This window comes from Carya illinoinensis, chromosome 9 (assembly GCF_018687715.1).
Source record: "Carya illinoinensis cultivar Pawnee chromosome 9, C.illinoinensisPawnee_v1, whole genome shotgun sequence".
Lineage (NCBI taxonomy): Eukaryota > Viridiplantae > Streptophyta > Magnoliopsida > Fagales > Juglandaceae > Carya > Carya illinoinensis.
In genome coordinates this window covers 38,962,046-38,985,015 of record NC_056760.1, presented here as the reverse complement: position 1 = coordinate 38,985,015, position 22,970 = coordinate 38,962,046, and the positions used below count along the sequence as shown (strand labels likewise).

At 36.3% G+C, this 22,970-nt stretch overlaps 1 pseudogene; it reads left to right on the top strand.

The window, feature by feature from the left end:
• LOC122277079 overlaps positions 1 to 22,970 on the top strand; it is a 30,534-nt pseudogene that overhangs the window by 3,576 nt on the left and 3,988 nt on the right.

Genomic DNA, 22,970 nt, shown 5'->3' with positions numbered 1-22,970 from the left:
TAGACCTTTGTCAATCCTAATGGTTCACGTTCACCACATATAGCTAAGAGATTCCAAAGTATCCAATTACCCTAGGTATTCAATAGTATATTTTCTACATTAGTCGTATTCCTAATATGCTAGCATGAACACCCCATGCATGTCATTACCCATCAAAATTATAAACTACCATTAATTGACTAATAGGTTGTGTAACCCTTGTAATATGCATATAGCATATTCATGCATATTTATGGATATGATAGGAAAGTGATTGTTCACAACCTTTAGTTGGAGTGTAGCTTAATTTATACTATCATAAGTTTCTTCTCCTTCACTAGTGACTTTGATTACAACTTAAGTTCCTGGCACTTTCCTCCTTATTTATCAACTTTGGACACTAGATGCCTGTTTGGGATTCTGTCAAGGTTATTAAAAAAATATTTCTCTAGTATGGCTTATTACTAGAGAGGTATTTAGCCTTAAGATACTCGAATATTATCTACCCCAATCCCAAACATGTACTCAATCTAATAGTTGTCAAATTTGTCAAAATGGTGACATTTTACATTCATTTTAATAGATTTTCCTCTACCCTTATTTAAGCTCTTTTCACTGAATCAGCCTCTACTATTCTGTTTTAGTTATGCAAATAAGTCCCTACCTTGGTCATTACTATTTCTACACTCAGTTTTGTTCTGAGCTCCTTAGAGTTTAAATTAGTTTTTAACTTTTGCAGAGGAGATGATATTTGTACCATCTAAGTTGAGTTAAGAAAAGTATTATAAGAACCTTTCAGTGTGATTTATTTACGATTAAGCATAATCCCAACAAGGGCTAATTCTTTTCAGAAAGCTTAATTCAGATAATTTTAGGTCCATTACTATTTTACCAAATTCAGATAACTAGTGCTCGTATATAAATTAACTTTTCTAGTCTTGCTAGTATGTAAATTATTGGTTTTGCTATTATATCTTCATCTTAGAAGTATTGATGTCTCTTAGGCCCATAACAATGTTACCAAATTCATCAGTACTCATTATTTTTGATGGACGATGTTTGAATCAATTTTTTAGAGATGTAGTTCTTTTTTTCCCTTATGGGGGTAGCCATCCCTCATAAGTTATTTCTCCACGTGCTCTGATACTAATTTATCGTACCAAATTGTTATTTTATTGCTGAAATGAAGTGCTTACATTTAATTAGAATAAACCTGATACAACCACACAAGATACTCAGATTTTTAGATGCGGCCAGCTTTCAGAAAGCTGTGTAGCAGTATCGAAAAAGATTACATAGAATTTTGGCTAAAATAAACATGAAATAACTGCTATGGATAGGACTAGTATTTGTATCACATACTTTACAAGCTACAAATACCACCTAACCCTCACATTCTAGTGACATAGACCAGCACTATAGCCAATTTGAAGCTCTGCATATATATATATATATATATATTCTCGCTTTGCATTGTGTTTACTCTATAGGTTGAATGGTTTTTTTAGTTGATGATAGCTATACTACCCTTTTGGTTGTAAAGAATATTTCCTATTAAAGGTGAGCAAAAATGTTACACCAATTCTTTAGGCTTGACAAGGGAAGACAACCCGCTCTACATATCCCTCAACTTAATTTTAAGCATTCAACATCATATAAAAGTAGTAAGTTTTTGCACACATTATAAAACTTAAAAATTCGACAAAAAGATATCAATAGTGAGTGTGAAATAAATTAGCATTTTCTAAAAATCTTAAGATAAGTGAGACATAACTTCAAGATGGAAATCAACTAAAACCTCAAAACAATTACTTCAATTATAAAATGCATAAAAACTGTGACTGTTGGAAGAGTCTTACCCCGTCCATACTTTTTTGGAATTGTGTAAAACTCTTATTTTGTCACTATGCTATGGTACAGTACATGATATCATACTAATTACTGTGATATAATCAAAGCCATCTCCAGAATCTTTTAGATAGTACATGTTTTTAATATTATTTTAATACCTCCCTATCCATCACCCCACTTTGGATTAGTCAAAATAATGTTCACGTAATGTTATTATTTTGCATTAATGATGTTTTTAAATTTTTTTTTTTCATTGTAACAATTACACTAACCATGTGTGAATTGGAGCATTGTATTTGATACTTAGACAATAAGACGATACAAGAAAGAGATCAACCGATATGAAATCTAATTAAATCAAATAGCTACTCTCCCTTACAACAACAATTGATTACCAGTACACTCTAATTCAAGTTATTCATACATAAAGTTGTTCAAAATGAAATACCTTATGGAAGTGTTGTCCCTCATATTTTCCGTCATAACATAGATGACATCATCAATGTATACAAAAAAAGCCAGAAAAAGCAGTACCTTTGCTTTCACAATAATTTTGCTGGGCCAAGCCTTGAGGAATTAATGGAAGCAATAAACCTTTCACCATATGTTAAATACCAGAAATTTGAGTGTATGTCAGTTAATATTTTTTTTTGAACTCTCGCAATTAAATGAATTGTAAGGTTGACAGTCTGTGTGCTAGCTGTCCCTAGCTAAAGGACGAATTTAGGTTTTGTCATTGGTTCCATATAAGAACTTGCCATTACACCAAATTCAGACCACACAATGGACCTAAGTGCTACATTCAAAGTCCTCATTTTATTGTTTAAGCTCCATGGCTACAGCATCCTCACAAAAGCTTTCTAGTTGAATTGGACCTCATCGACTTAAATATATGAGGCTTTCATGAGATGAACAATAAGTGTCCAAATCATAGCAGTCTTTGACAGATGACATTTATTTCCCTCCCCCAAACCATTATAATCATTCCTACTTTGAATAGTCTACCAAGAATTCGCCACTTCTCCTTCTTAACTTGTACAATTTCCTGTGTCGTTACCAGATGGATAGGGCTTGGATGCATATCGAAGATAGGATGTGTTCCAATGAATATGCTGAAGGCATTAAAACATTCATAGATATGGCAAAGGCCCATGCACCGGGGAGAGACTGAATTAGGTGTCCATGTAGGAGATGCCGAAATCGATCTTTCCATCCTATTGCTATGGTTGAGGATCATTTGTTCCTCATCGGGACAGATACATCTTATACAGAATGGATATTCCATGGCGAGGAGGAAACTGTGCAATACAACACATTGTTGGATGAAGAGTGTAGTGATGACTATCCCTACAATGACTCATTGATGATGTGGACGAGATGTTAGATGACATCCGTGTTGGATCCTTCATGGACATGAATTCCTCTAGTCCAGAAGCTAATTCAGACTGAGTTTCCCAAGGACACACCTCTCATACTCCAATACACCCTAACTTCGATGAGTTGCTAGATGACGCCAAAAAGCCACTCTATCCAATTGTTCTAAGTTCTCAAAGCTATCATTCATAGTCAAGTTGCTTCATATAAAGACTGCTGGTGGTTGGACTGTGAAGCCATTTGACATGGTTATCAAGCTTTTGCAAGCAGCATTTCCTCAAGCACATTTCCCTGCCTCATATAACGAGGCTCGCCAATTACAACGTAGGTTGGGCTTTAGTTACAAAAAGATACATGTATGTCCAAATGATTGTGCCTTATTTTGGAAAGATAATGCTGAGAAGGATTAGTGCCCTAAATGTAATGAATCTAGGTGGGCCTCAAGCACAACTAACCAAAATAGGATACCCAAAAAAGTCCTCCGATATTTTCCTTTGAAGCCGCAGTTGCAAAGGTTGTTTGTGTCAAAGAAGACTGCCCAAGTCATGAGATGGCATAAAACAGAGCGTGTTGATGATTCCACCCACATGAGACATCCGGCAGATTCACAGGTATGGAAAGACTTTGATAGGACGCATGCCTCATTTGCTGAAGATCCTCGTAGTGTCAAACTTGGCTTAGGGAGTGATGGGTTCAACCCATTCAATAACATGAGCAGGCCATACAGTATTTGGCCAGTGCTACTTGTTCCTTACAACTTGCCTCCTTGGTTATGCATGAAGGATCCGTACTTGATGCTGTCGTTGTTAATCCCTGGACCAGAGGCACCGGGAAATGATATTGATGTGTTCATGCATCCACTAATAGATGAGTTGATAGAATTATGGGAAGAGGGAGTTCGTACGTATGATGCATACAAAAGAGAAGTGTTTGTATTGAGGGCTGCAATTCTCTAGACTATTAATGCCTTTCCTGCATGTGCTAATCTTTCCGGCTAGAGCACAAAGGGTAAGATGGCCTGCCCTACTTGTAATGCAGAAACAGATTCATTGTGGTTGGTGCATGGCCGAAAACACTGTTATATGGGCCATCGTCGTTGGTTGGATGTAGATCACAGTTGGAGATGGAAAAAAAATGCTTTTAATGGTAAGGAGGAAAACCATATCCAACCTAGGACAGGCTTTATTGGAACAATTAAATGAGGTCTCAAATGTGCAGTTTGGTAAATCAACTTCAAAGAAGAGGAAGCGTATGCCCAATGAACTTAATTGGACAAAAAGAAGTATCTTCTTTGAGCTTCCTTATTGGTTAGACTTGGGATTAACACATAACTTGGACGTCATGCACATTGAGAAAAACATTTGTGATAACGTGTTGGGAACTTTGATGGATATTGATGGCAAAAGTAAGGACACTGCCAATGCGCGTAGGGATTTGGAAGATCTTGGACTAAGGAAAGAATTACATCTACAGCATGATGGTGATCGTACTTCTATGCACCTTGCATGTTACATGTTAAATGCAACTGAGCGAAGGAATTTTTGTGCACGGTTGGTAGACGTAAAATTCCCTGATGGTTTTGCCTCAAATATTGCTCGGTGTGTGAATGTTACTAACGGGAAAATCATGGGAATGAAGAGCCATGATTGTCATATCTTTATGCAATACTTGTTGCCGGTTGTTATTGGTGGGTTCCTACGACTCGATGTGCCTCAAGCCCTAATAGAGTTGTGCTTGTTTTTGAAAGAATTATGTTCGCGAACACTAGATAAAACAGTGTTGGAACGGCTTCAAAAAAATATCCCCATCATTCTCTTCAAACTGGAAATGATATTCCCACCTACATTTTTCAATATCATGGTGCACCTTACTATTCATCTACCAGACGAGGCATTGCTAGCAGGACCTGTTCAGTACAGGTGGATGTACCCTTTTGAGAGATATATGGGTAAGTTCAAGTGATACGTCTGCAATAGAGCCCGTCCAGAAGGTTCAATTGCTGAAGCATATGTTCACGTCGAGTGCCTAACATTTTGCTCTATGTACCTTAATGATATCGAGACTAGACATAACCGAGAGGAAAGGAACATTGATGTTAGTTTATACTCCCAAGCACCAAGTTTATCTGTTTTCTCCCAAAAGGTGAGCCCATTAGGTGCAGCAAAAATATCAAAATTACCTGAATCACTGTTGGCCAAGGCTGAGTGGTACGTGCTTAATAATTGCCCAGAAATTGAACACTATATAGAGTAAGTGCACCCTCGTTACCCAATATGTTTTGAATTTTCTTTTATTGTAAGTTGATAACTTATTGTCGAATCTGGTTTTCGTAGTGACCATTATAACAAGATGAAGGAAGAGGGCTTGAGTAACTTCGAGCATAAGCACCAAAGTCAATTCCCAGCGTGGTTCAGAGCACGCGTAAGAGTTCCCTTCTTGACAAATGCTTCGTACCCTTTATGGAACCAGCACATTTCTATAATTCTAAAGTCATTTGTCAAATTTATCTATGTAGATTGCAGAGTTGCATGCAATGGATCCTCCCGCGGTGACAGATGACATATATGCATTAGCATGTGGGCCAGATCCACTGGTCGCATCATATGCTGGTTGTATCATGAATGGAATTCGGTTTCACATGAAGAACCTCGAAACGCGTCCCCTCACCCAAAATAGTGGGGTGGTTGTTCATGGAAACCATCAAGGAAACCCTGTTGACTTCTACGGACAGTTGACGAAGGTCATAGAATTACGCTACATGGGTTGGCGTAAGTGCTTCTTGTTCAAATGTGATTGGTGGGACATTGGCGACAAGAGAAGAGGGATACAAGTTGGGGATCATTTCACAAGTGTCAATACGTCGAGGCAATGGTATAAAGATGAGCCTTTCGCCCTAACATGCCAAGCATTGCAAGTGTTTTTACATAAAGGACCCAACTTTGGGGGGAAGTTGGCATGCTATACACAAGATTTCAACTAGAAATGTTTACAATATTGGGCATAAATCATTAGAATTCCATGATGATGATGATGATTCCTCCACTGTTGACGCAGAAGACGATAGTGACACTGATCTAAGGAACTATGGTCCTGTTAATGAAAATGATGGATTTCTCAATCCATTGACCCGGGTCGAGGAAGAGCAATTACAAGTTGATCCGTCAACCATCTCAGAGAGACAATTATCCTCAGGAAGTGATGATGAGGACATGGATAATGACGACGTTCTTAACAATGATTTTTGGATTGAGAACATAGATGATGGGGATAATGATGGTACTGAATGTGACACTTGATTTCCATCATGAGACAATCTAATAGTTGTATTTATTATCTTATTCTATAGAATGGATGATAATGTGGTTGGTCACTTCTAGTGTTGGAATGCTTTCTGTAAGTTAAAGAGTTCAGAGAGTTGAACTCGACCAGACATGTCTACTTTGATTAAAGCAGTACCTTTTCACATATTTAACATTCAATTATGTTATATATTAAGTACTTCACCATAAAAACAACTGTGTATATTAGGAGATGAATTATATTGTGGACTAACTTGGTGTAAATTGATTATCGATGCAGACAATGCGTGAGGCTTCCTTATGTGCCATTCCATCTCCACCCGTCAACAATGCATATGGCAAGGCAGTAGACAAATGATCTAGGTGGTTCAGCATGTGAGGTCATTTTGCATATTCAAAATGTTTACAATATGCATGTAAGGCTGATGTTTGTGATATATTAAATGCCTATGAAACACTAATTTGCATACTATGTAGTGATGCATTTGGAATGACATGGTTGACATTCTGTTTATACCGTACGATATTCTCATATAGAATCCAATGCTTCTTATGGTAGTTAATTTTAGTGGCTTTCATGTACTGAAAAATGTTTAGCTTCCTTGTATGATATTGTGGAAATTATAAGGTTGTGGCTAAGTAGTGTGCAGTGGCAGTGTGCATGAGCTTCGATTGTGCCTTATGTTCTATCAACTAAAATATCCCTGTTAACATAACTCATTTACCAACTGGTATTAGTGTTACAGGTAAATTAACATACATGTATTTCTCTTCTCCTTAATATAGCCACAATAGTCCCAGTAGTTAGCCCCAATAGTCCATAGGATATGTTGGGGTATCTGTGCATTAGATTCATTTTGCTGCCTTGTGTTAATTACTGTGATACAATACAGATATTTAAAGATTAATGCATAGCTAATGTCAATAGGAAAACACCTTGTATACACCAAATTGTTATGATTGCCACAGGAACATGAATGGCTTATGGGGAGCAGCCAAATACACATATGATAGACACAAATCAACACCCTATAATAACTGGGAACAGACTCCTAGCTCCCCATAAGCCACTGAATATAGCATTTGGTCCAGAAACTAGCAACAACCCACTTTCTCTAGTCATGCCTTTAGTAAAGGAAGCAACGATAAGAGCCGGTTAGTTTATTGTCCAGTTGAAACTGATAAAGATTAAAAAATGACTAAGGTTTCAACTTTATAGGCTCACAAGGGAAGCCAGCGTCCAAGATTTAAGTAGTTAGCTATGGACCAAGATGTAAGGCTTCCAAGATTATGGTAGTTAGCTATGGACCAAGTTGTAAGGGCCTCTTTATGCAAGTAGAACTTTCAACCTCTTGGAAGCATTTAACAAAAAAACAGACATAATGGTCCAAACATACCACTTAAACAACACATCTCCTCATCTTGATTATGGTATATTCTATAAGGAAAATGGATTAGGTTGAATTGGCCATGCGCATGCTGAAGATCGTCCACTTTGTATGCCACTCCTCTTCCACAAGTAAATATCTATATAAGTGATCCTACATATATAGTCAAAAGTTTGGAAGAAGAGTGGCAATAAACAACAAATGCAATAAGGACATTTGGAAGTTGATAATCATCAAGAAGATGTGCTGAAATCTAACGGTTTGGATAGGATGATCTTTGAGGAATTAATCTCAGCATAATATAGCAATTAATGCTTAAACATATGCATTTTTGGTCAAATATCTTAACCCCATATCTATTGTAAGTATGCAGAATCAAATACTGATTTGCAGTTAGGAATTTAATTCAAATGATTTTGTAGTTACAATTGTTAAACACATATAACATATATTAGTTAAGAATTTAGCCTAACAAGTATTCACTAATGGACGGCATTCTATTTATAAATAAAATCAAGTATGCAAGGAGGAAGATGGCCAATTATATACCACCAACGCCAAAGCAGAGCAGTGATACTTATTTAAGTCTGGTTCATGGTACTTGTAAATGAAGAGCCATGATTTCTTGGATAGGGCTGAATTGGAACTGTGAAACATTTAATTTGGCTGATAAAAAGAACAATTTTCTGGAGATGCTAGTATGAATATTCTAAGCTGAACATTAGTAAAAGTGCATGAAAGGGAGGTTATGGGTATGCATAAAACAATACAGGTACGAGGAAGAGGAAAATTAAATTGGCTTGTGATGCAAATAAGATATGAATTAATTACATCCACAAACAATAATGCAGTGGCAGTGTTGCTATATAGTATACTTTGTACAGAATGATGGGCAAGAATGATACTGGTTTTTTAAGGACATAAGATCCCATAAAAGTTGGAGGTACTATAGCCAATCACACTTGCCTGATTAACAAAAATGATAAAGATGCCGAGGAGTTTTTAATATGTGAAGTTTAAGCTAGACTTGGATGTATATCATAATCATATGAAACAGCGTTATTAACTTTTGGGATCCGACATAACTTATATTGATCCGTTTTTAGGGAATTACCCATCAAGTACTAGCCCATTTCCACTATATACACAGAGATCATCAATGTAAGCAATCTTGTTTCCACTGTATACATAGAGACCATATGGTAATCAATCCATTTGTAATCGTAACAGGGCAAGACTATATTAATGGGGCATGAGTAAACAAGGACGTAAGATAAGAGTTTTGAATATTTCGTAGGAATATTCGAATTTATAATGGGTAATGGTAAACAATTGTTACCATTAAAATATAGTGTCTAAATCAATAGGCCAAATTTGTGTAAAAGTTGGGTTCTAATACTAACCAATGTGAATTTTGAGATAACATGTATAATGAACATTTCTGGACACGTGGGCCACAATTGGCCTGCTTGGCTTTATCATTTGATTGACCAATGTTGTGGAAATCTGGTGCATATGTTGCATGCATCTCCTAAACGTATGATATACATGTGTCCCCTACATACTAGCTAGGTTACATCATTATATTAATTACAAAGGAAAACTGGCAATAAGGACATGTATGGGTATGCCAGTCAACAGAAACATGACCAAATAGCCCAAGACTAATCTTGATGCCCATTAACAAAGGACACAAATAAATAAAACTAGCACAAAGTCCCAAACCCATAAAGATGTTGAAACAGGCGGGAATTTAAACTCAAAAAAAAAAAAAACCAAAAATCGCGCCATACTTTTTGGTTGAAGTGACAGCAAGATTACATATCGTGGGCACCAGAGGGTTGTCAAATTAAAACATTTTGGCTTACCAAGTATTGGCTGAAGAAGGAAGCACTGAGGAAGAGGGTAGTGTCTAAAAGCACGGAGAAGAGGTTAGTGTCTGAAAGCAAAAATCTAAACCTTTAGTTTAGGCTCGACTTGGGATTCAGTGTGACAAGAGGAATACCAGGACTTTCAAAGAATAGGTACATAGTTACACTCAGCCCCTCTTCTATTTTGTATGGATGAGGACTCATTTTCCATTGCTTAGCAAGGTAAGTTAACCAGATAAAAGAAGGGATTTTTCTAAACATAGATCTGTTTGGATATATGAATGTTGCCCTATTTGAAGAGCTTTTCTCTAGTATGGTTTGAAGTTTAACACAATAGCATTTTCAACTATTCCTGCTGGGGTTTCCATTTTATAACAATGAACTTGCAAAAAATAGTAGCTTGATGGAAATGGGCTGTAAAAATGTTGTTGATAAAAGGTATAGAGTAGGGCTGTTGAAATATTTGTACCATAAAAAGGCATTTCCCTTCCAATCTATCCCTTAACTTAGAAATGACAGATCTACAAACCCAAAAGGTTAGGACATGCTTAATCATTCAAGTTATGCATTATAAGCATTCTGATACAGATTAAGAGTACTACAATAGAATTAGCAGGAACTGTTGAAATAGATGAGACATTGGTGTTTATGAAGCAGAACTTTGTAAAACTTGAAACTACGTACCAAATTTTTGGACCCCACAAATATTGCAACCCTATTTAGGAAAAACCTTAAACCAAGAAGAGGCATTGGATGCGTGATGGTACCGTAATGGTTGGTAAAGAACAAAAGATAAATACTAAGAATGAAATTAGTCAACAATTAAAATTTTAAACACCCACTATAACCTCACTCAAAACTCTTACAAAAAGGAAAAAAAGAATTGACAGTTTAAAATAAAATAAAAACAGGTAGCATGCACCTCAAAACACCCAATATACTTGAGTTAGGATAATGCCTATGAATCTGAACTAATTTTAATATTTCACTACTAAGAACATTCTGCCCAGTAATTGTACCAGATGGAAAAATATGATAGAAAGAATGAACCTCCTCGATTTACTAGTCATAAACAATTCAGATACATACGCAGGGATACCAATGCAGTTTAACATTGGAAAAAACTTGTTCTAAGTTCTAAAATAGAAGCATGACTGATTACTAGCCAACCGGAAGACATGTGGGCCACCCTCAGGATCTGTGCAGGCTGACTACATCAAATGAACATCAAACCAGAACCTAGGGATTGAGCCATCACCTACCCCGAAATAAACTTGTTCCACAAAATAATCCCAACAAGCTTTTCACTTTGGCTGTGATTTTATATGTAAGCGCAACATATGAGTTATTAGTGCATGATGTCTGAATCATTTAACAAAAAAGCAGAATATTTACCCAATAAATCTATTAGGTGAACCAAAATATTGAACTATATGTTGTTGTTTTGGTGCAAAGGTGTCACAAAGCTATGGTAAAGGGTTTCTGCATGGATATTTTGAAGTGCAATAATAACTCATTTGTATTTTCTGGCATACTTTGCCCAGTCATGTATATGTTAAAGTAATTGTTGTTCTGACCAAACATAAGTGTATAAATGCCAGAAAAAAGTAACGCATAATAAATTTGATAGTGGCGATAACTACGGAGGTAATGGGTTATGAGACAGCTTGCATTGATGAAATGATATACTCATTATAGAAAATTAACCTAATGGTTTGGATTGTAAAAAATACACGGAGGTGACGAATACCCCAAGGGCCACCTCAGATAGCATCAAGCCCAACGGATGACGTTCCAGCTGTGCTGCGTCCGACACGGGGCATAAGGGATAAGGAGGATCCCATAGTTGATGCTGCACCAAAAGCAATACCACTAGTGGCTATAGAGGACGTAAACAACACTGTAGAACAGCCAGGAAATGAGGGGGGAGGCGTCACAGGTTTGGCATTTTGTAGCCTTCAATTATCAAGAAAGTCCTAACAAGTATTTGTTATTTATAATGCATAGTCAAACATGATTGTTAATCACTAGTGACTTGTTTTTTTTTTTACAGGTCCACCCATAAAATTCCTACAGAGCGGACGATCCCAAGGGCCATGTAGGATATCAATAGAGCGTGTTGATGAAGTTCCAGATGTGCTGCCCATAGTTGATGCCACACCAGAAGTAGTCACAGAAGTGGCTGTAGAGGACGTAATGCACGATGTAGAACAATTTGGAAATGAGGGGCGAGACATCAGAGGTTTGGGCATTTTCTAGCCTTATGCTTCTAAAGAATTACGCTAGAAGTTAACTTGCTATTTAATCTTGAGTCACATTTGCTTGTTGATCACAACATTTTAATTGGCCACTTTGATTACAGGTCCACCCATAAGAAGGGGACGTCGGGGACGAGTTGCCCGAGGGACAAGTCGGATAGCAGCAAGCCAATTACAAGTTTCAGATGTGCGGCCTTCGACAAGGGGCCTAAGGGATGAGGAGGATCCCAATGTTGATGCTGCACCAGAAGCAGTAACAGAAACTAATGTAGAGGAAGTAATGCATGCTGTAGAATAGGAAGGAAATGAGGGGGGAGACATCACAGGTTTGGCATTTTCAAGTCTTATATATGTAGAAAGAAAGACTTGGCATATTAATTGAGTTTAATTTGTATAATGCATATCCAATAATTATAGCTGATAACTACAGCTTAATAATCATTTTTTTATAGGTCCACCCATAAAAAAAATGAGGCAGAGGGCCTGCAAAGGGTACAGCATTTGAATTACTATGGCAGTTGGGCAAGATCCCGATAAATATAAAGGATGGGCACAGGGGTCCATCATGCGAACATGCCAATGTATTCAGTAGTCGAGTGAGTTGGATAGTGAAAGTACATGCGGATATGAGGAATGCTAGCTAGAGTGTGGTACCTGACAAGCACAAGCACGAGCTTATCAATCGTGTTAGAGTAAGGGTTTCAGAAATGTGCAGTTTCAGAATACAGAATTTATTTTCTATTTTTAATGTATGTTTTTTAGAGACTTCACAACCATGTGATATGATGCTGGTCCATATGCAGGCAGATTTCATTTTGTATTGGACCAAGGAAAACCATCGCGAAGCTGTGGTAAATGCACTTGCTGACAAGTACAACGCATACCATTACAAACTACACAAGCACTACAAGAGATATGGATCACACGAGGAGGCACTGGCTGGTCGAAAATCATCGGTGGAGCCACATGTTTGGGAGTGGCTATGTTCAAGGTGGCGCAACAGCTCATTCAAGGTATAACCTGACTTGTATAGATAGGGGGAAGTTGGGGATACAATATGATTTAGAAGTATTTTTTCTATAATAGCAGATTGTATTCTAGAAGTTTTTGTACATGTTTTGATTAGTCGTATTATTAGTGTAAGAGCATGACATTAAGTGTTTTGAATTATTTCAGGAACAGTCTTTTAGAAACACTAATAATAGGAAAAAATAGAAAGTTAGGCATACGGGGGGAATGAAATCCTTTGTCAGGATATTGGAAGAGAAGGTAAGACAAACTTTCATTAATATAGGTTAAAGTAATGATTAAAGGGGATTTTGAGCTAAAAGTCACATAATTTTGCTTTTGAAGAGTGGGGATGCACCGAATATGATAGCATTTTACAAAGAAACACATTGGTCAAGGGAGAAGGGTAAATGGATCAATGCAGCAGCTGAACATAATTATGTGAGTTAGCTGATCCAGATGTGATTTTTCAGTTATTTAATCCTCAGAAAACTCGTGACTGACAGGTTTTGAAATGATAATTTTGTTTGTGTGTATTTTAGAATCTTATGATAGAGTGGTTGAATGAGAAAGAATCAGAAGAAGATGGCGATGAAGCTGCAGCTGATGTTTTCAAAGAGGTCTTAGGATTCAAATCAGGCTATGCACAAGGGCTGGGCCACTCAGTCATTCCTAAGCCAAGCCCTTCGCTGAAAAAGAACAAGGCTTTTATACGATTGGCCGAGGAGAATGAAAGGATCAAGAATAGTGCAGACAATTACAAGACTCAACTAGAGAGGATTTTGGGTGATATGGCTACTCAGCGTCATGCTTTTTTAGAGCATGACAAACAACTAAATATGATATCACCACAGTTTGGGTCAAGTAAGGAGTCTCAACAAGAGACTCAAGAAGATGCTTAGGCATCTCTCAGTTGGTTGCTAATTTTTTGGATTTCGGTTTTTGGGATATTTTGTATTTTGTGTTCTCCATATGGAGATGTTAATAAGTTAAAGGCCAACCTTTTTGATGGGTAGTATGGGCAGGTTGGGGTAAGTCCTCATTAAAGGGTCGGGTGGCAATATTATTATATCAGCATATTTTGTGTTTACTCAATATATAACTATTATATCACATTGGAAGTAGCTTTTCCAGGTTTGGTGATACTGAGCATCTCCAGAATTTTGAGAATGTGAGTCAGTCACAAAATATCAGATGAATTGTATTCAATGGTTTGTAGGGCAGTTTTGATATATTAATTATCTGACTCAAGAAACAGATTCCTACCTGAAGTGTTACTTGTTTGATGTTTTTTTTGTAGGGTTACAGAAGTGAGCATTAAGGTAGCTGCCTCCATTGGGGTTACAAAAACTCCAGTTATGTGATGGAAGGCCACTGAAGGGTCACAGTTGAGATGACAATGACCAAAAACAGAATACACAAAAAATTACTGGATAGGAGGAAAACGTTATGTGCTAGTAAATATACTTAATTCAAATAACTAGTGTTTATTCCATAAGCTTAATATCATAATGTTGTTATACCTATATAAAAGATGCTAAATCGGGTTTTTAAGGCTTGTGAATGGATCCATACGTGGTTTGGGCTATTTGGGAGAATAAATAGCTAGATGCAAACAAAGGCACTAATTTTATCAATCATAGCTATCCAAATTTGTTCACAAAGATACAGATGGCTGGTAGCATAATCCCATATTGCATTGTATATATATCTTCTTTCTTACATCTTCACATCTGGAGGCTAATAAGACCAGTTATATGTGTTGTAATGAATTATAATTATTTCAGATCATGAGCTGCCGGTAATTGTTTTGTTCATATAAATTGAGGATTGTGCAGAACATAGTGATTGAGCAAACTGAGGGTGTGTTCACAACATTCTTCTAGATGATTAATGTAGATGTCTGGGTTATATATTTAATTCCAAGAGATCAATCAGGTCAAATCTGTACCTTCAAGATTGTGGTACAGTATCTTGAAGATTCAAATCATACTGCAGACACCATTTGTTGGAGAGTTGGGATATAATTGTTTAGTTGTTAATATTGTGAAAATGTATGGTCAGTAGTCCAATTCTAATGGTGTTAGACACATCCAATGTCCTGAAGGATAGTTGTTACTTAGGAACTTGTACCAGGGTGTTAATCTAATGATCTCTTGTAAATGAGCATATATAGGAGTTTAGGGAGAAAAAGGACCTAGCGTAAAATGTTTTGAATTGTTGGTCAAAATTAAGTTGGACTAATTTTTGGCATTGTTTGAGATAGATACCCAAAAAATGAAATTGCAAATGGGGTAGAGCTTATGATCACGTGCACTTGTATATTTGTAACTTCTTGTTAAAATGCTAATTTGAGTATGATATGTTTTGAGTTGGCCTTTACACAACATGCACATCCTTTCAGGGTGAGAGATCAAATTGTCTAGCTTATATATGGCATCTACATTGTGGTGTACTATTAATGTATACTAGGTAGATCAGGAGGTGACATAACAGGATTGTGACAATTTCACACAATTCTATGGAAAAAATGTATTGGCAGGGAGTGGGTAATAAACCACCTAGTTTTTTTCCTGAGTTGTTATGGACAATATATCAATACTACCCAGGTTTGCAGTCTTTAACTTGATGTATCAAAATACCATATACATGCATGAGGTCCAAATATCATTAATAGCATCCCTGAGTAGTATATATTATACTCGTATAGATATATATATATATATACACATCAATAGATCTAGGGTTGCATTCTTTGAGATTTGTTGTTGTATGTGAATCTAAGGTTATTGATAGCTGAGTCTAGTCTATTTGTACTATGTTTATTCAGGTTCTTCTCAGCCATCTAAAATGTGTGCACAAGAGGAAACAAAGTCATTTGTTCATCTGGGCAGATCAAGTTCACATGAATATGATACAAGAATGTTCATGAAGCTATTATGGAAGATTATTTGGAGCCAAGTTGTGTGCATTTGGAAAGTAAATATAAATGTAATCTTTTTCATGCTGATCACGGCCCTCTTGTCATTCTCCAATTTGTAAATATTTTGTAAGGTATTTCCAATTAGCCAAATGGATAGTGGAACATGATTCAATGTTGTAAATGTTGAATTATACATTATGTTATAGTTTATTTGACTGTATTTTGTAGTATATTTTCTTTAGAATCTAATCTAATTGAAGTCATAAAACAGGTTTTTTTGAAAAGTACGAAACAAATTGTTTCAAAATGTACATTATAAAAAACTCTCTTTTACACTTTTACCTAGGAAAAACCGTTGGTGGAAAAAGGTAGCAACCTTCCTTAAATTAAACCTATTTGCCACGAGACACCTCCATGTAAATTAAGTATTTCTCATGTGAAGGATTTTCTGGAGATTGCATATTTTCCACGAGTATTGTGTGTGGTGAAAAATGAAACCAGTTCTAATGAAATTCATATTATCCACGATAACTGTTCATGGGCTTTACACAATTTTCATGAAGAAATTCGGTAGGGTCAAAACATACGACTTGTAACACAGACGTATGTCACCACAAATTACCCACGGAAATCATTCGTGGGAAATACTAATAACAACAAACATCTATCGTGGGAAGTATCCAATTCCCATGAGCCATAAAGAAATTGAATTGCCTTTTGCCACAAGTGTTGGAAGGCTTTTGTGACGGAATGCACCGTGAGGAAAAGTATCTATCTCCCAGGAATTAATGTTTTCATGGGAGATAATACTTTTTCCGACTACTTATATGCCACGAACTTCCCACAGAAAAAATTTGTGAATACAGAATTTTTCCCACAAAATTCATAGTTTTGCCCACGAAAATCCTCGTTGGGAAAAAAACATTTTTTCTTGTAGTGAAGTTTGGGTGGACTATGATGGTGTGGAGAAGCAAATCAATGTCACTTTAGCTCCTATCAATGTCGATAAACCCAAAATCCCGCTGTTGTCTTTGTCTCTTGATCTTTCACCTATCATTAACAACAATATGTATGTTGGCTTCTCTTCCTCGACTGGCTCTATTCAATCAAATCATTATGTTTCGGGTTGGAGTTTTAAGATGAATGGCCAAGCTCCAACACTTGTCCTTTCAACTTCCCAAGCTGCCTCAGATTGGAGGTAAAAAGAGATCTAAACTTTTGACATTTAGGTTACCTATGATGATTGTTACTTTAGTCTCGGTGGCAATTTTCACTGCAATTTATGTCGTAAAAAGGAAGTGAAAGTTTGCAAACTTGTTAGAAGACTGGGAGCTTTACTATGGGCCTCACAGATTCAAATACAAAGATCTATATATTGCCACAAAAGGATTCAAGGATAAATAACTATTGGGCATTGGTGGATTTGGTAGGGTATATAGAGGTGTATTACCTACCTCTAAAATTTAGATTGCAACGAAGAAAGTCTCCCATGAATCAAGACAGGGAATGAGATTGAAGTGAAGAAATTCTTGTTAGAATTTTATTTAAATTCTATGTCCCACACACCCATTTTAATAGAGTTTGGAATAGCTCAAAACTTATTAGTTAATAGATGAGTTATAATTGGATAAGAAAACTCGTAAGAGATAAGATTGAAACTATATATATCTAATTATAGTCAGACACAAAGTCTAAAATTTCTTAATGGTTAGAAATCTATAAATAGGACTGAGGGGTTCAAGGGTTCTCACCTATAACATTAGAGTGACTTTTGCCATCGTGAGACACTTAAGAGGCAAAGTTGCTAGGGTGATCCTTCCCTCATAGCCAAATCTAATTCTTCATCGAACTGATGAAGAAAGGTATGTATTTATTTACCATTGTTTATTATTGTAGATCATATAAAATCAAAGATCCGATTATTAATGTTCATGTTAAAATATTTAACATGTGGTATCAGAGCCAGGTTATAGATTTTTTTGATCTCGATAAAATATACAGCGAATATGAATTTATGTATAACTGTGATTTTACCATGAAAGAATAAAAAGACAGCTTTTTATCTGAAAGAAACATTACGATAAAATTCTCTTTTATCTATTTTGTTCTTCATGATGATCCACGCAGTACAATATGTATATATTTTGGGTTTGCATTTTTTGTTTTCTCCCTTAACCCTTGACATATTGTGCATATGCTTCTGCGTGTTATTTCATATTTTGCACTTATATTTGTATACTGTGTTGCGATGATGAAGAAGAAAAGTTGAAGGTTCTGTTTTAGAAAAAGTAAGAAACGAAGTTAAGCCGTGTGTTTTGTAGCCGCACACATGATGGTTGAAATCCCTAGTGATGGGATGTATGGTGGCCTTAAAGGTGGCGTAAGGGTTATTTAAAAAAAAAAAAAAAAAAGCATGGTAGGTGCTGCGAGGAGGCTGAGAACCTCCTCGTCGACATCCCTGCAACAGCAGTAGAGGGCTCTCAAGCCCATTGGCCGTGGCAATTTGTGCCAAGAACATAAACAAAAACTAATTTAAAAAAAAAAAAAGGGAAAGGAACGAGTAGGTGGACCTCGGCGGCGGGTGGAGGTTGGGGATGCCATACTGTCTTCTTTCCCGCTGATGAGGACAATCATTGAGATGCCATGCCAAGCTGTGGATGCCATGAGACGTAGTGGCACTGTGTGTGTATGAAGGGAAGCAGCGCTAAGGCAATCTGAGGAAGAAGGAGGAGTAATTAGCTTAGGGTTTCTATTAAGTGTGTAAAGGGTTTGGGCTTTGGCCTAGTCCAACCTATTTTGCTTAATGTATAAAATTCTTCTAAAAAAGGTTATTATGTGGGCCGACTGGGCTTAGCCCAGTCCAAGACCAAAGAAAATGGGCCATTGAGCCACATCAGTGGCCCAGCCCAATAAAAGAATAACAACAAAAAGTAAAGGGAGAAAGGGAACGGGCCTGAACAGTAGGCTCGACCCAGGTCAATTGACCATTTAAATAAATTGGGTCTCAACCCAATTTGCTGAATCGGTCCGGTTCAAATTCGGACTAGTCAAATTAAAATATTATTATTATTATTTTAATATTATTTATTTATTTATTAAAAAAATCTGAATTTTTTATTTATTTTTTATTTTATCTTATGTACATGTTATTATTGTTATTTACATGTATGAAAATTTTATTAAATGTCATATGCATGTTTTTATTACATACATAAATCTTATATAGATGTATGAATTGGCTCTTATTATCATGCTATATATAATTTTTTATCCAATATGGACAAGTGATTTACATCAAAATTAAAGAAAAACTTGGTTGCCCAAAGGTACAAGATTTTCTTAATTTTGGAGAAAAATCATTAAATTCCATAGTAAAGTGGATATGATGGAGTGAACACTTTGTGTGTCAAGATCTACTCCAAAAGGAGGGTCTTGATGACACTGCAAGTTCATCCGTCAAATTAAGGTTGGAGTGAACACTTTGTGTATCAAGATCTACTCCCAAAGGAGGGTTTTGATAACACTACTAGTTCATCCATCAAAGAAAAGTTAGAGGTAACAATTTTTATGTCAGAGTTTACTCCCAAATGAGAATTATGATGATTCACCTAGTTCATCCACAGAATTTAATATTGGTTAGAACACTTTGGGTATTATCTTGATGAAAGTACTAGTTCATCCATAATTATTTAAATTCTGATTATTGTTTATAAGTGTCTAACTCAAAGCATTATGTGACAAAAATATTTCTTATAGTATATGTACCGACATAATTACATTCACAAACTTCTTCAGTTCTTGTTTTGAATGGCTCTAATTTTTCTGAGTGGGTTGAGCTCATTCACCTTAGGGGTCCTTGACATGGACTCATCACTTACAAATCCAAAACCACCACCCCTCACTGAGAAGAGTAACAAGGATGAGAAAGAGTCATTTAAACAGTGGGAGAGATCAAACAAGCTGAGTCTAATGTTCATGAAAATGACCATAACTGAAAATATTAAAAATTCACTCCCTGGTGTTGAGGATACCCAAAATTGTTTGAAAAATGCTGAGGAGAGATTTAAATCGATCTGTAGATAAGTCATTAGCAGAAACACTGATGACAAGACTTACCACCAGGAAATATGATGGAGCCAAAAGAATGTAAGAGCATATCTTTGAAATGACAAATATTGCTGCCAAATTACAAACCCTAGGAATGAAAGTAGAGGAGTCCTACATTGTTTAGTTTATTTTGAACTCATTGCCAACTCAGTACGGTTCATTCTAGATGCATTATAATTCTATTAAGGATAAATGGAATGTTAATGAGCTGGGAAGTATGGTAGTTCAGGATGAAGCAAGACTGAAACAACAAGAGCTTGAAAGAAAAAGCATCATTATGGTAAAAAGAAATGAATTGGACCACCAAAATGAAAGGAGCCTAGAAAATTTAATCAGGTTCAACATAGTAATACCAAATGCTACTGGTGTGGGAAACATGGACACATGAAATCTGAGGGTCAGAAATGTAAGGCTTGGTTTAAAAGGAAGGGTAAGCCTCTTGCCCTTGTATGTCTTGGATCAAAACTTATAAATGTTCCTGCTAATTCTTGGTGGCTAGATTAAGGTGCTAATGTTCATGTTTCTATAACCATGAAGGGATACCTTACAAGCCAAACACCAAGCCCTAGTGAGCGATTCATTTTTATGGGAAATGAGAATATGGCTGAAGTTTTGGCCATAGGGACTTTTCGTTTAGTTTTGAGTACTGGTCATTGATTAAACCTTCATAACCCAGTTTTTGTGCCTTCTGTGAGGCGTAATTTAATTTCCCTTTCTAGACTAGACACTGATGGTTATTCTTTTTCATTTCATAATGGTAGTTTCAATTTGTTCAGAGACTCTTTATCTATTGGTTCTGGGTTTCTTTTCGATGGTCTTTATCGAATTTGTCTTGATAATACATTTGTTCATAATACCTATACCCATAACCGTGAAGTGTGTATTGGAACTAAAAGAAACATAATAAATGGACATTCTTATAACTTGTAGCATAAAAGATTGGGGCACATTTCCAAAGAAAGGTTAGAGAGATTAGTAAAAGAATTGATACTTTCACATTTAGATTTTACTAATCTTGAAGTATGTGTGGATTGCATTAAAGGAAAGCAAATCAAACGTACTAAGAAAGGTGCCACAAAAAGTAAAGAGTTTCTTGAAATAATTCACATAGATATATGTGAACCATTCTCCACTGAATGTTTTGGTGGAGAAAAATATTTTATCACCTTTATAGATTATTTTTCATTGTTTGGATATATCTATCTGCTACATGAGAAATCTCAAGCTATTTCAGTAATTGAGATATTTCTCATGGAGGTAAAAAGGTAGTTAGATAGAAAGGTGAAAATCATCAGGTCGAATCGAGGTGGAGAATATTATGGAAAGTATGATGAATTGGGTCGTAACCCTAGCCCATTCGCCAAACTTCTTGAACAGCGTGGCATTGTTGTACAGTACACGATGCCAGGGACGTCACAACAAAATGGTGTTGCTGAAAGGAGTAATCAGACTTTATTGGATATGGTTAGAAGTATGGTAAGGATTTCTATCTTACCCAATTCATTGTGGGTTGAAGCCATTAAGACAGCAACGTATATCTTAAACCAAGTTTCTAGTAAGTAAGTTCCAAAAACTCCTTTCGAGTCATGGACTGGTAGAACACCAAGTTTAAGACACATGCATGTTTCGGGTTGCCCAGCAGAAGCGAGACTTTGCAATCCACATGAAAAGAAATTGAATCCTACAACAGTAAGCAGGTACTTCATTGGCTACCTAGAGAGATCCAAAGGGTATAGGTTTTACTGTCCTAATCACAGTCAGAGAATAGTGGAAACAGGGAATGCCAAATTTATTGAACTTTGCAAAATCAGTGGGAAAATGGAACCTAGAGATGTGATCATTGAGGAAGTACGAGTATATGTCCTTATACCTACACCCTCAGAAAATATAATGGTTCCTCTATTTGATCAAAACAATGATACATTGGAACAAGTAAATGATCACCTATCTAAGAATGATAATACCACTGATGAACAAGTTCGGAGTCACCAGAACGGGTAGTCTTATACAGATCTCAGAGAGATCGGAGATCTGCTATTTCAGCAGACTATGTGGTATATCTCTAGGAATCTGAATTTGATATTGGGACAAGTGAAGATCCACTAACATTTTCACAAGCCATAGAGAGATGTGATTCTAGTAAATTAATCGATGCCATGAAAGAAGAGTTGAAATTCATGGATTAAAATCAAGTTTGGGATCTCATTGAGTTGCCTGAAGGGTGTAAAAGAGTCGGGTGTAAATGGGTCTTTAGGACCAAATGCTATTCAAAAGGCAACGTCGAAAGACATAAGGCCAGACTTGTTGCTAAGGGTTTCACTCAAAAAGAAGGCATTGATTACAAAGAGACTTTTTCTCCAGTATCTAAAAAGGACTCTTTCAGGATCATTATGACATTGGTGGCTCGTTACGATTTAGAGTTACATTAGATGGATGTGAAAATGGCCTTTCTAAATGGAAATTTGGATGAAGTAGTCTACATGGAGCAGCCAGAGGGCCACTCAAAAAAGGGGAAAGATCACCTAGTATGTAAGCTTAAGAAATCAATATACGAGCTTAAGCAAGCTTCCCAATAATGGTACTTCAAGTTCAATGATACCACTATTGCCTTTGGATTTAAAGAAAACATCATCAATCGATGTATATACCTCAAGGTCAATGGGAGTAAGTTCATATTTTTGATCCTGTATGTTGATGATATCTTGTTGGTTATAAGTGATCTTGGCTTACTTTATAAAACTAAGGGTTTTCTATCTAAGAACTTTGAAATGAAAGATATGGGCGAGGCATCTTTTGTAATCGGAATTGAAATCCTCCGGGATCAAAAACAAGGATTGTTGGGATTATCTCAGAAAAGTTACATAGAGAGAGTTCTGGAGAGATTTGGTATGAAAAGTTGCTCATCACTTGGT